The sequence below is a fragment of the Eulemur rufifrons genome, chromosome 20, assembly GCF_041146395.1.
Source record: "Eulemur rufifrons isolate Redbay chromosome 20, OSU_ERuf_1, whole genome shotgun sequence".
Classification (NCBI taxonomy): domain Eukaryota; kingdom Metazoa; phylum Chordata; class Mammalia; order Primates; family Lemuridae; genus Eulemur; species Eulemur rufifrons.
The window spans coordinates 37,766,673-37,781,973 of record NC_091002.1 but is presented as its reverse complement, the minus strand read 5'-3'; positions in this window follow the sequence as shown (position 1 = coordinate 37,781,973).

Sequence of the window (15,301 nt, the reverse complement as noted above, 5' to 3'; positions counted from 1 at the left end):
TGAGCTTGCCTGGCTGGCACCTGGGAAAGGCTGATTGTTAGGGAAGATTAAGTGAATAAAGCCCAATCCCCATTGTTCCTGTGGGTATCTGGGCCCCCTAGGGAGGAAGGGGCTGCACAAGTCCTCTTGGGGTAGAACCTCAGGCACAAAGGGAAAAGAAACCCTTTTGTGGACTGTGGGTCATTCTGAGGAATCCTTTGCCCTTAGGGGAGGAAGATGAATGGGCAAAACTTAAAAAGGCCAAGGATTTATTTAATGAGAGGACGGTTTGGGGCTGACTCCTGCTGGAGGCCCAGTGGCTTCCCCAAGAGAGCAGTCACCACTCCAGCCTGGCCTCCCGGCCACCACCTCCCTCAGGAACAACCCACCTGGCAGGAAGGGGGGCCTTTCTGACTCTGGCAGAGGCGACCCCCCAAAGGATGATATGGCTCCAGCACTGGTATTAGGTACCTGAGAAATTGTGGATTCTTACAACTGGAGAGGAGAGAAGAATGATGGAAAAATAGCTGAGCACTGCTAGAGAGGGATTGCTTTGGTCTCCAAAAGACTCAGACTGAAATCCTGGCTCATAAATTCTAGCTTCAGACAAATGACTTAACCCCTCTAAGCCTCATTTCCTCATCTGCATGATGGGAATTCTAAAGTGTCACGAAGTCACAGAATTGCTCTGATTTTTTAATGAAATGATGTATGCAAAGGACCTGGTGTAAGGTTTGGCACATAGTAGGTATTTAGTGAGGATACCTGTGTTTTATTTAAGAGCTTAGTTACAAATAGTTTTTGCTTATATCAGACAGGAGGGAATGGTCGGGAGATTGTATAAAATATAGCCGGCATATCAACGTCTGTCTTGTACACTTGAATTCTAACAAAAGTGCCTGCCCACTACACAGTTCTTGTTCTGTGCCTGTAGGAAGAGATGAAGGCAAGACCTGTATTATAAAAGCTCCATATTCTCATAAGAACTGTGCCTTTCACAACGTTTTCAATGACAGCACAAAATATAGAGCCCATGACTGAATTTTTGTGTCCTGGTGGGGCTCTAGAACTTTTAGATTTGCAGACAGAGAGTTAATGTGTAGGCAGGAATTGCTCAACTAGGTTGGGCTCTGCTGGTTTCAGGGCTACTCAGATTCATTCTCTGTGCATGCCCAGTTGGCCTTGTCTTCTAGGTGTTAAAACTGATGCTCTTGAGTATGAGCTGTGCAGTTGAGACAAAGAACACCGAAATTACCCCAAAGGACACCCAAGGGACTCTCTCCTCTACTCTGACGTGTTTATGATTATAAGAGATCAAAATAAATGCACTCATGAGTTAATGATTCATAAATGATGCTTCTAGGTAGGTAGTCCCTACTGTGGTTAAATTTGGGGAAGGAAGAACTCCAAGAGTCTTAGGTGACTAGAATTTTATGATAGAATCCAATTTCTTGAGCCCTGCAGAATTTCTTATGCAGGGTTTTGTTTGTTTTTGTCACTTGAATTATCTGAAAGTGGCCCTTGTTTGGCTTTTAGCTAAGAGAATCTTTCCTGTAAATACACATTGCTCAGTCACATGCATTTTTAAAAAAATTAAACCAGCAGAAGACATGTCACTCAGCGCCAGTGCTTTTGGCTAATGAAGATGTGGAGAGGTCGTGGGTTGATTGCAGTGTTTCTGGGTAAAGATCTGGGCTAGGGCTGGGTCGTCTTCCTTTCCAGGGGTGTACAGTCATGTTAGCTATGAAGGACAGTCATAACCTTAAGCAAAGGCACTCCTGGGAGAGCCACCCCCTGTATCCCTAAAGATTGAAGTAAGTAGACAGGGCAAGAATCCATAAAAGTTTTCTGAATTTCTTACCCCAGCCATGCATAATCCAGTTCTTAAAGTCCTAGAAAAATAATACCTGTGCTCACACCTGTCCCATGACTTACAAAACGTCTGGGCAAGCTCATGATGGAGCACTACTTGCAGAATGTGGAAATGCTGAGTTTGCTGGGCTGCCAGGAACAGGAAAAGAAATAAAATAAACCTTGACAAAATTGATACTGGCCTCTGCTGATGAAAAACACAGCATGACATGGCCAGAGCACACGTTTGCAGTGTGGTTCCTCGATAGGCCTGCTCTCACTTGCCAGAGGGCAACAGCTGGCTGTGTTTGGCCAACAGACGTCTCTGATTTTGCTGGGAAGAGTATGGAAATTTTTTTTTCTTTTCACTGCGGGAAGCCCTCTGTATCTCACAGGGTCCTATCCTCACTGCTGCCTTAACTTCCTCTTGCCGCTTTCTGGATGTCTGTCATCTGACTCTCCCAGGAGGAATGTGAGCTGCAACCCGCCCGCCACGCCCAGCCTCGTTTTCCTCAACTGCCAAATGTGACACAGCCTGCTTCACAGGGTGGTGAGAATCTAAGGTAACAATGTGGGTGACCTGCCCAGCATGGGCTAGCACTTTGCAAATTCAACCCACTTCTCTTTCTTTTCCCTCTTCCCTGTCTCTTGCTTTCTCCTTTCTCTTGCCCCGTTTCATATGCCTGTCCCTCTATTTCCTCTTTTCCTTTGTGATGCTTTGATCTCTATTCGATCTCTTTGGTAACCTTCAAACAAGTTTTCTTTAGTCAACAGGAGCTCTGGGTTATTCTGGCTTGTCCCGAAGTAAAAGTTGTAGTCTGTGTGTCTTCTGCTTCTCCACGATTTCTGGGTTGAAAGACACAAGTCTAACAGGCACAAAAGTGATTCAACGCTGAGTTAAGATGAAGTTTATCTCTGGATTAATGCAGAAGGTGTTTGAAGAGGATAACCTTGAATGCATTTTGCCTGGGGGATCTTACAGGTGGCAAAATTAAATTGCCTCACCATGAACAGAGAAAATATAATTCCAGTGTTTTGAGACTCACCTAAAAAGATGCAAAATCTAGAGAATAAAATAGCAACAGCAGAGTCATCTGAGACTTTTAGAAATCAAAGGGGACACGGTAACAAATTCTTCTACTTGGGTCTTTTACAGTGGAGGGAAAGGAGGTTTGTTAGGTTAAGGGTCTTGTTCAAGGCATGTGGGTATTTAGGGGCCAGGGAGCTTTGCGCTGAGTGCCCAGTTTTCATTCCTCATCCTGCAACCTTGTTGACTACAGAACACTTTCAGCGTCTGCATCCTGAATAACAAGAATTAAGCTGGGGATTATTGCAGGCAAAAGGTTACATAACCAATGAAGAGATTATTGAATAGCGATGCTGACCTTGGCACTGTAGAAAGAGACAAGAAGTCACAGCCCAGAGGGAGGGAAGGAGAACCTTCTTTGCCTTTATTGAGATCTGGGTGTAAGCCCTAATTCGAATACTTAACTAGCTGTGAACCTGGAAATGCCATTTAATTTTCTTAAGCATTCCTTCCCCCGTTTGCAAGATAAAGATAATTTCTGAACTGCACATTGCAAAAGTTTATGGTGACTTTCCAAATATAGATGGTTTAGTCCAACAAGAGTATTTAACGTGCACCTACTATGTGCAGGGTACTTTATGCCAGACAGCAGAGGGTCAAAGATGAACATGGCAAGAGCATGCTACATATGCTAAATGTCTTGTTTGCATAAGGGAATAGATCATTATTATTACAACCACAAGGGCTTCCCCCTTCTCCTTGGAAGCAATGGCTGGAAAAACATCTGTCAGCTCCTCCATCAGCCACACAGCTCAGAGCTCTGGGATTTATTGCTCTCAGTAGTTACAGGGGCATATAGTACATGATACAATGGTGATTGTTTAAAACAGTCCTCCTGAAATTATATATATATATATGCGTGTGTGTGTGTGTGTGTGTGTGTGTGTATGTTTCAAGGATGACTCACATCTTGTTCTTAAGGAAGAATCATGATCTACAAGGAAAGCATAACGTGGAATCCAGAAAGCAGGAGCTGAATTTCTCAAGTTGCTTTATCTCCAACCTGCTTTAAGGGCCTGGAGTCCTCGCTTAATTTTTCTGAGTGTGAATTTCCTTTATCCTACCCAGGGAAGAAGAATCTTGCCCTGACTGTTCCAGAGGTTTCTTGTGATGTCAAGATGGCAGTGGGCATGGGAGCATTTTAAAAAATTTATCAGTGCTGGAAAGGAAAAGCTTAGCAGCGGGCCTGACACCTATTTGGGGCCTTTACCTGGGACACCTGGAACAGAAAGAGGTGAACCAGGCAAATTCCCTTGTAAACTCAAACTCACTAGGAAACACGACTTCTCGGAAAAACACACAAATGGTATTTATCAGCAGAAAGATAAGGAAGAGTCCTTTTCTGTGAGCTACTTGCATCAGGGTATGCCTAGTCTGTGTCAGCTGCTTATTGTAAATAAATATTAAATTTATAGACTTATAGGACATGGCTCACTAGAAAATGCCACATGGCTATGTAATTTATTTGCTAATTGTCGTGTCTTGCTATTGCTTATAAAGTTTGAATCAAAAATAAACGTGGTCCTAGGTAGGACCAGTGATTCCTGTTGAATCTCATTTGAATAATCTTTGTGTTATGTCAGGTGTCATCATAGGCAGGGATGAAAAGGAGATGCCCCACAGCTGAACTGGCTCCTCTTCCTCTGTCCAAGTGATGCATACCATGCCGTTCTTAAACCCCACACGAGAAACCTGAACCAGAACAATCCTAACGCAGGAGAAAACTGACATTTGGGGATTGTGTTGACAGTCTTGACCTTTCTGCGGGAACACTGGTTGGCAGTGTCTTGCTGTGTCTGGTAAACTTTGATTCCGAAGTAAATTTGATACTTGGTATCATCGTTGGTTCCAGATGAGTCTCATTTGCGTTATCTTGGTGCTTGTTCAGGTGTCATCACGTAATGACATCATTTTTTTAATATCATTGAGAGAGCATCTCTAAGACCAGTGTAATCTTTAGGGTAAATGTTTTGTGTCTGGGGTAGGGGACATAAGTACATGATAAAGAAAAACCAAGGCTCATCACAGTGGCATCTTACAGCACATGCCTAGGAAGCTGGGACAGAAACGAAACCCCCTGGGCTTTGCTGACTCTGTTATTAATCCAATCAAAGAAGCAGCAAGTGAGAAACAGCTCTTAGGGGACCCACTGGCCACTCAGTCCACCCAGTGGGCATAGTCACCAATATCTACAGCTTGTCTTTAGCTCTGTAGCCACAGGTATTCTACTCCATCGTTCTTTATTGTTGGATTATCCCCTCCCAACTAGCCCCTCCAGCCCCAAACCCACCGTCTTATTAAGACAGTAGCATCCTGCATGCCTATCTCTCCTTCCCTGTCCTTTACCTTGAGCTACCTGCACTGCCCAAAATGCACAAAGAACAAGGCAAGCCCGGCCTCCCCTCCCGAGTGCTCTGCCTCTTGGCTCCCTCTTCCACACACTGGCCATTGCTATTTTGAAAGCCTAGTGGTAGAGGCAAAGGCAGACGCAACAGATGGATAGTCTCTTTATTCTAGGTAAAAATACTCTTTAGGGTAATTAACTCAAAAAGGCAAGAAAGATTTTATCTTCTTGGAACTTGCAAAGGCTCACTTTTGCAAACCCCAGACAGAAACAGAAGAACCGGAGGGAACAGCGGTTCTCTACCTTGACTGCAAAATTACCGAGGGTGCTTTGAAAAAATACTATACCTGGGCCCCACTCCAGACACATTTAATTAGAATTTCTGAGATCAAGGCCCAGGCATGCAATTTTAAAATTGTTTTCCAGGTGATTCTAATGGGTAGCAATAGTTGCAAACCACTAGGGTAGAAATTTCGTGGTCATTTGTTATTCTCCTTATGAAAAAAATCCAGTAGGAAGTGCATTTCAGGGCATAAAATGATTCAGGGCTAAAATATTAATATTTGCTATTGTAAGATCAGCTACATAAAATGGAAACCCAGATTTAGACCAGAGCATTAAGTCAACCCATGTATGAAATGATTTCCTTTGATGTTATGACACTAACAAGTCCTGAGATGGTAGTTTCTGATGAGAATGTGCTTAATGACCTGAGTCCATCTATGAGCCAGAGAAATACCCTGATTTGACTTCTCCCTTTTCAAGTTTACCAACTTGAAGAGCATATGAATATTTTTTCCATTTAATAAAATGACTTGCAACTGGGATCTTGTAAGAACATGTGTGATCCATATGATGTCAGAGATATGACCCTTCTTACCTCTTTCCTACTCATGGAAGAGCGGGCACCTCTGTTCTCAGGAGAAGCAGCACAGAATTTGTATGTTATTGCAGAAATTATGAACTCTGCAGACAAATGGATCACATTAAAGGACCCAAGGGGGAGACATATTTGTAGTCATTGTTTGCACATGAGAAATTTTCTCTGCATAATTTTGCTCTTAAGGATGATAGAATGAGGTCCACTTTAATTAAATGCATAAGGAACACTAATCCACTTTGAAAGGCACTGCTAATCCACTTATTGGTGGCCAAGCTATGTAGATACTAATGGGACTTTCAAGAGAACAGGAATAAGAGGAAGTCAATTTACAGGAAATACTCACTCTTGGAACAGGCACTCTCTTGTGTATATTCCTCATGGTCAGTGGCTGTCAAGCAACCCAAAGTCAGTCCATTATACCCTGACTAACTCATGGCTATGTCTTCATTAAGGGGCTGAGTATATAACATAAACAGAGTCTGGTAAGTAAGGAAAGTAAGAAATTGTGGGTCTGTTTATAATTTGGTTCCCATACTCAATTGTACATTAGTTTTGTCTCCTGTTAATAAATTTTTGTGTATGTACTCCACACTCCAAGTTATTTCTGTACATATTATTATGGCTTTGCATTTCAGTCCTGAGGGAAACTTAAAAAATAAATCATGTGCCACTGCATTTATTGTTGTTATTATGAATAGTTTTATGATATAGTTTTTACTTTTTTTTCACTAAATAGACACTGGAACTTCTATAGCAAATTACTCACTCAGAATGTAACCATTGTTCTGGAAAGGCCTGAATATTTTCAGTAGAAGGAAAGAAAAGTATATCATCATCATTTTGATTGGAAAAATATCTGAGCTGTCTAAGAAATATTCCATGGGGAAGATCATTAAAAATAAAAGCTCTGCCAGGCTCAGTGGCTCATGCCTGGAATTCCAGCACTTTGGGAGGCCAAGACAGGAGGATCGCTTGAGGGCAGGAGTTTGAGACCAGCCTGGGCAATATAGTGAGACCCCCCATCTCTACAAAAAAAAAAATTAGCTGAGTGTGGTAGTGTACACCTGTAGTCCTAGCTACTCAGGAGGCTGAGGCAGGAGGATCACTTGAGCCCAGGAGTTTGAGGTTGCAGTAAACTGTGATTAAACCACTGCACTCCAGCCTGGGTGACAGAGTGAGACTGTCCATTAAAAAATATATATATACAAGCTCCATGGCTGGCTTCAGAATCTCCTCTGAGAATCTTGCAATACTCCACTAAAAACAAAAACAAACAAAAACTCCTTATGTGATTCTGATAGACTCAATAGTCTATGTTTGGCAATTAGCCATGTGCTCATTTAGAGCTGAAGTGGGAAGAGTAAACCTGCATTTATTATGTAACTAATACATTCACTCTTATATTTATTACTCATAATGATTTTATAAGATAGGAATTACTATATTGAATTTACACTTTAGAAAACTGTCCCAAAGTCACGCAACTAAGACACCTAGTGAGTTAGAGATGCAAACTTTGAAGTTGCCTTGAAGCTAATTCTAAGGCAGATTAATAATGAATAATGTATTATAACATGAATATATACCCATATATATGTGTGTATTCAGAGTATATATATACTTTTATATGTGTGTGTGTGTGTGTGTGTGTGTATACTGAAAGCACTGGAGAGCAGGCAGAAACTGGAAAACTGGAATGGGTTTTACCCTTGGAAGAAAGAACCAGTGGACCAGCACTGGGTAAGTGTTCCATTTTTTAATAACTTTTAACATGAACAAAGGCCCCACTCACTCAGCACCATGTTTGTAGGCTAAAACTTGCTAAAATTCAGTCTGACTAGCTTAAAGAACTAGAAGACAGAGTTCAGGGCTACCCCAGCCACTGCAAACAGAGGAGGAATTCTGAAAAAGTGAGAACCAGAAAGGGGAAGCCCCAAATTCTCTATAGAAACTCATCCCAGTTCCCTTGCTGACCATTCAACCATAGATGCATGGGACAGAATCCAAGTATCCCAGTTAAAGTTAGAAGAACTAAACTGAGATCTGAACTACCACCCACTGCTGGGAGCAGAGATTTTGGAGTTTAAATACAAACAAGCTAAGTGCCCATTCAAATAAAACAAAACAATAAAACAATAATAAAAACAAAACTCTTTGGAGGAACATAATGGAATCCAGTGTCTCTACAACACAATACCCACGATGTTGAGAATGCAATCTAAACTACTAGACATGCAAAGAAACAGGAAAATATGACTTAAATGGAAACCAACCTCAAGGAAGATGAATTTTGTGTCTTAACTCTCCTAAGGCATACTAGCACCTGACAGGAACAGCGAAGTAAGCTGATAAAGATGATATTCAGGCCAGGGGACCACCTGTTTGAGGGTGTGGATGCTCCAGGGAGGGATTATCAGTCAAAATCACAAGTTCTATAGACGTGTGGAAAGGTCTTGCTGCTTATTTGCTGGTCTCTCCAAAAGCTGTAGCACAATGGCAAGCCTCCCCCAGACAGAAACACTGCTACTGCTTGTGGCAAGAGAGGTATAAGCATTGTATGGTACAGTTTCCACGGGGCCCTGGTTATGTTTAGTGACTGATTCAAGAAGGAGGGAAAGGTCAATAGTTTTGAGTGCTGCTGAGAGATCAAGTAGGGTGGTCAATATTTTTGTGCCTCAATTTACTTGCTTGTAAATTAGACAAAGTTCAGATTAGCAGCTCCTATATAGCAAAGACATTCGGTAAAGCTGTTAAAGTACTGAGCATTATACATTCAACCCCTAATTCCACTCTGGTATATTTTAAAATACTCTTATATAAGACATCCTTCACTCCTGTGAGGGATGTGGTTTACATCATAAAAACACCAACATACTTACAGAGTTTTCTATATATGTACTTTCAAATTTGCCCTTTTAAGTATGTTTGGGTCCTGTTTTTCAGATGCCATCACTCAGAGCACCGGTCCTGCCAGTCCACTCTGCTCCTGCTTCCAGCCATGGTCAACCCCCAAGTATAATACACCACGTCCACATTGTTGGAGCTCCCAGGCTATATCTCTTTCAAGCTGTTTTAATCCAAGTTCCAAAGGTCAGCAGAAAATGTCAGTGGTTTTTGCAATGGAGAGAAAGGATTTTGTTGTAAGGTTTATGCTTTCACAGAATCATTATAGAGTTTATGTGCCAAGGTGGAGAATTTACCTGTCATAATGGCCATGGTGGCAAGTTCATCCATGGGAAGAAATTTCCTGATGAGAACTTTATGCTGAATCATATGAGTTTAGGGATCTTACCCATGACAAATGATAGACCCAACACAAATGGTTACTGGTTTTTTATCTACACTGTTCAGACTGATTGCCTGGATGGCAAGCATATGGTCTTCAGTATGAATAACGTGGAATCTATGGAATGCTTTAGCTGTGGGATTAGCAAGACAACAGGAAGATCACCATTGCTAAGTGTAGGTAACTCTCATAATTTGATATTGTGTTTTATCTTAGCCAACAAACAATTTCTTCTTCAGCTAAAGAGAGAGCTCTCCTCACCCCACATCTAGTCTGTTCTCATATCCTGTAACCTTTGGGCTCTCATTTGCCATGGTTCTTTGCGTTTCATATCTTCTTTACTTGCTTCCAAGTCTAGCCAGACTTCACATTTAATTTTTGATTATTAAATAAAAGCTAAAGAAGGAGAAATATGCTTATGTCCCTGCAGTAGTCAGCCTTCTCATCTGCTCTTACACAATCAAAAGAGCAGCAGCACAAACAACAACAACAACGGCACTCAGAAAGCTTCCTGCTCTTCACTGTGGCAGGCTAACTTCTGGCAACATCCAGGAGATTAAAGTTCTTCTACCAATGGCTGTGCCCTTAGGGTCTCAGTTTTCTAAATTTGCTTTTTCTCTTTCCAAAATGTCTTTCCCAGGAAACACACTCAGTCGGCCAGGTAGAAGTCAACTTCTGCAATCTGGCAGCACATGTGATCTCAGAGAACACACTCTCTATAGATGTTTAGAGCACAGACCCATGGTCTGGCTACTCAAGTACCCTGACACACTTGAGGTATCCATAAGGTTCTTAGTAGGCAGTTCACTTTACGTGTTATAAGAATTCAAATGGAAACATGAAAACTGCTTTCAAATATTTGAAAGAGTAGTAGAAGAAGGAACAGCCTTTTTCTGTTTCCCCTTAGAGGACAAAGCTAAGAACAAATGGTAGAAGAATTTTGGTGGGGCAGATTTCAGCTTCACTTAAAGAAATGCCTGCTAACTCTCAGAGCTTTGGTTGGTTGCTGTGAGCCACCCCATCACAGTACCTGTGGTAAGGTGACCATCAAGCAGATAGATGGTCAAGAGGAAGGCCCTGTAGTGGAACCATGTTTGGAGCCGAAAACTTGAAAGATGCCATGATTTACTAATTTACCTTCTGCTCTCCTACATCTTATAGGAGTATCACAACCAGATGATACAAGATTGTCTTCATTAAGGACTTGGATGATTTCTCACTGGCTATTTCTCAGCTACAGTCCTCAAAGTTCAATCCTGTTATCAACACATAATTAAAAGATACCCATTCCAACCTCATGCTAGAGGTGTCATTTCTTCTCATGGATTTGCTTTATTATTTTTATTTTTCATGTTTCTCTGTAATTCTTAGAGACAAGTCTACAATTCCAACAGAACAGGTCTTGTGAGACAAGTATGCATGCCAACTTGATGTTTTCCATTTTAGATCGTTAAGTGAGCTCAGAAGGGAAATTAATTAGGCCAAAGTTTATGGTCAAGATATTTTGTGCTGCGATTAATGTCTCATATCTTTCATTTCCTCTGTGGAATGTTAGGAGCACATGGTTTTTGGAGAACTCTGGGGTGAATCAGGCTCTCTTAGGTCTTTTTAATATTTGCCAACCCTTCTACTTAACTTCAAATGTCACGCTTAAGCATATGTTCAGGCTTTACCCTGAGGCTTTGCTTGAAGGAAAAGCTCATAGGCAAAGTAACAGGCAATGGCTTATCTGTTAAGATTGTCCAGGTTTATAGCAGAGAGCAGAGCACATAGGATCTCTGAGTGGTGATTTGACTTTATTCCCATTGGAATAAGGGCAATTAGCCCCTTACAAATAGAATGAAGAAGTAATTAATGATTGTAAACATAAAATGCTTCTCAGGAAAACCGTTCCTTTATTACTGTGATTTTAAAGTTCAGCTACTGCGGGGCTATAATTTCGAAGACTAATAGACTACTAACTAGCTAGCTCTGTGTTCTTGGACAAGTCATATAAACGCCTTGAATTTCATTAGATGTGGATTATATGTATTTTTTTCAAATACCTTAGTTCTAAACACCACATAATTCACAATTTCAACGTGCATTGTGGGGTCATAACATTTAATTTTTCTCAGTGCTTTTGTCTTCATGCAAAATATCTTCCTGATGAGCATAAGAGTTCAAAAACAAAGACATCTTTATCCCTGTTCTGTCAAATTTTATACTTGTCATAATACTTAGTTTTCTATTTCCAATTCCCTGTTGAATTTAGGCCAGTTCGTGTGACTTATGGGATAATATTAATACAATGTGAGCAGAATAATATATACAGCATCTAGAATTAAGAGTGAATAATGATTCTTCATTCTCTCTCTCTCTCTCTCTCTCTCCTTTTGCTGTGAGTAGCCTGGGTTTCTGAGTGAAGATGATGTTGAGCACATACCTCTAACTTCAAACAATGAACATAAATCTTAAATGAACATTTGCTATTCTAACCATTGAGGTCAGTGGAATGTTTGTCACTGCAGCAACACCTAGCTTATTCTGACTAGTATAACTTCCTTCATTTATTGCAAGTAGATTATGGACAAGTAGCATTTTTAGGAATTTACTAATTGTCACTTAGGTCAGAATTGACAGATAAAACATGCCCCTGATGCTGTAATACCACGTAGGAGGAAACTGGGCTACTATAGATCTTTAGTTTACTCATCACTCAGCAAAGGCTTGTAAGTGATCCAAACTAATCAAACTATTGGCCCCACCTAGTACCATTTCTCATCTTCCTATCAAAGATTTAGTAAACACAAATATCAGTCAAAAGTGAATTACAAAGGATCACCTATATTCTTAAAATAGAAGAGATTATTTATACAAATAATTGTTAAACACAAACCACCGTGCAGGTTGCAGATGTTTTTGTTGTTGTTATTGTTATTTCTGTTGTTACATGGGGAGTGGAATAACATTTGCTACAGTGAATTGAATCATTTTGAGGGTGAGAGATCTGGCTCCAATCCAAATTTGCCAAAATGACACATGCGTTCTCTGAATTAGCTATTTAAGATAATTCCCTTGAAAACAGGGCTTCGAAAAGCACACAATAGAAGAAAGAAGAGAGTTGTTCAAGTGTGCTAATGGCTGCCTTACTGTTTTCGTTCTCCTGGGATCCTTTCCTCTTCTGTTCTATGTGCTCTCCCTGTGTGTTCTCACCCCTCCCTCATTTTCTAATAAAGGGACTCAGCAGAGGAAGAAGAAAGGATTTCCTGGGGGGATGTTGATAGCATGCAAGAAATGAGGCTGTGTGCTACACTGAACAACAGTAGGACCAGCCCCAGAGTGTTTGCCCTGGATGTTCTAGGTGCTCTGAGGCAGTTTCAGGAGGGCAACTTTTGGAATAGGGATAACTTGGGGAGCAGAGGGAGAGAGGCAGGCTTTTGGGGTACAAAAGAAGATCTGAAGGCCAAAGGGGAAACCAAGTCAGAAAGCCAGAAGTGCTGTCAGGGGAGGCAGTCAACAATAAGAATGAGCAGCAGGGATTCTGGAGACTCTCATAAAACTGATCTCTGCTTTCCTGCCAGCTTCATTGTTCTGTTACTGCAAGTTCTGCTGTGCTTGCTTCAGAAATGTCACTGAGATGGAGCTCAGTCCCTGTTGGATCCAGCTGCCATTTTGTGACCTTGAGGATGACCTCTAGCCTGGACTCCAGACCAGAATCTCTAATGGTTCCCTTCCAGCCCAGCAGCTCTCCTTCCATTGTGCTCTCTCCCAGCGAGTGGCTTCTCTGTCCCTTGGGACTGTATTCCAGGTCAGCCCCTTGAGGTAAGCCTCAGTTTCTCACTTTCCCTCACTCCCCTCATCTACTCAGTTACAAGTCCTGATATTCTTACTTGAGCAATATCCATCTCATGCAAACTTCCTCTCTGTCCGTGCTGTCTCTGGAGGGTTTTCCTGCTCCATTTCTTCTGACACAGGATGTCACAGTTGACCTTTTGAAGAGGACGTGGGTATGTTGGGATCTCAGACATGATAGCATGGGGGAAACAGGGGGTTGTGGGTTTTTTTTGTTTTTTTTTGTTTTTTTTTTTTTCCTTTTTTTAAGAACCAGTGAGCCCCTGAGAAGTTAATTCATAGGGTTTGGGAATTGATAGGTATGAAGAAACCTGCCGATGTGGAAGTCCTTTCTGCCAGGTTCCTGGTCTGTCTCCAGGTGCCAGGGGCCATCTTTCCTCCACTTCCGGAGCCATGACAAGTATCCTACATCATGACAATCCTGGCCCAAGGGAGTGAGACCCAGAGAGACACTGAGGAGTTCCTCTCCAACATCTGGTTGCTGCCTGAGAACCCTCTTCAGCCTGGAATGGTTGATGCCAGAAATGACCATGTATTTCAAGAAAGACCCTGGCTCTATCCCATTGGGATGTGATCTTATGGTACCTACCAGATAGATACCCTTCAATAAAGTACAGTGTACCTCATATCTACAGAAGTGACACACAGAGAAGCCAGGCATGGGAGGCTGAGGTAGGGAATTGGATAAAAGGGGACAGCCCTGGAGCACTTAATCTGAGACTGCCAAGGGCCTGGCATTATAGAAACAGGGCAGTGGGTATTTCCAAACAGGCATGATACTCATTCCCATAAAGGGTAAAGCTGAATGTTCAGATCAACCTGAGACAATGACTATATTTGAGCAGGGAAGGATAGATTTTGGTATATTTCTCCTAATGCCACATACTTCATCTAATTTAATCTTCACAATAGCCTGTCAATACATCCAGAAGCAAAGATGCAAAAAGATTAGATCAGTGGTTCTTGAACACTTTTAAAACTTACTGAGAATCCTAAAGAGATTTTGTTATGTGGGTTATTTCTATCAATATTTATCTTATTAGAAATTAAAACAGAAACATTTAAAATACAAGAATATACAAGCACACATTCCATTGGCCATCACAATGACGACCACGTCACAGGTCTCATAGGCTCTGGAAAACTCCATTGCACACTCATGGGTGAATGAGAGTGAAAAAGATGAAGGACATTGTGGTATTATTATAGAAGTAGTTTTGACTTTGCATGGCCCCAAAAGGGTCTCAGGGACCCTCACGGGACCCTATACCATACTTTGAGAACCACTAGATTAGATAATTTTCCAAGGTGACATGGCTGGTAAGTGTGGAGCTGGTATTGTAATGCAGGTCTCTCTGACACTAGACTGAATGTTCTTTTACCCCTGTTGAAAACTTGACACTACATAGGAAAGAATCCAGGAATGTACCCTTACCTAAATGCCTGGGAGAAGAACAAGCAACAGAAACCCACACAAAAGGCAGAAGTTGTCTCTACTGGAATACAGGTGTCTTCTGATTAATTTGGCATTTGGTTTAGGGGATTAGCAAACGCACTTTCTTGGGCTTTCAATGTGGTCCCTTTCCTAGGATGGAGGTCCACGGTGTCCTCACACACTGCCGAGGCCATGTGGGACACAGGGTGGTCTACCTAGCAAAGACACATGGGGCAACATGAGACAGACTCTCCACCAACATCATGCCGCTGCTTTTGATGCTAGCAGAAAAGCTGGGCTCACGGATCAACTGACTTCCTGAAATCAGAAATTGCCATTAGCCCCCGGCACTGACTGAAGTACAGTATCTCAAATGAAAAGCATTTAAATTCAATTTGACTGCTCTTTCTAAGAGCTTTCTGAATTCACAGTGAAAAGCACCATCCATCAACCCTGTGCCTCTGCCTCACCCTGCAGACCGGTAAGCCTAATTCGCTTTTACCTCGTGGAATCCCAGTCACTTGGGTGCGTGGAGGAGGAGCTGCAAACAGGAGCTCATTTCTCAGGGCCATCGTGGTGTCGGGTCAGCCAAATGTCAGTCC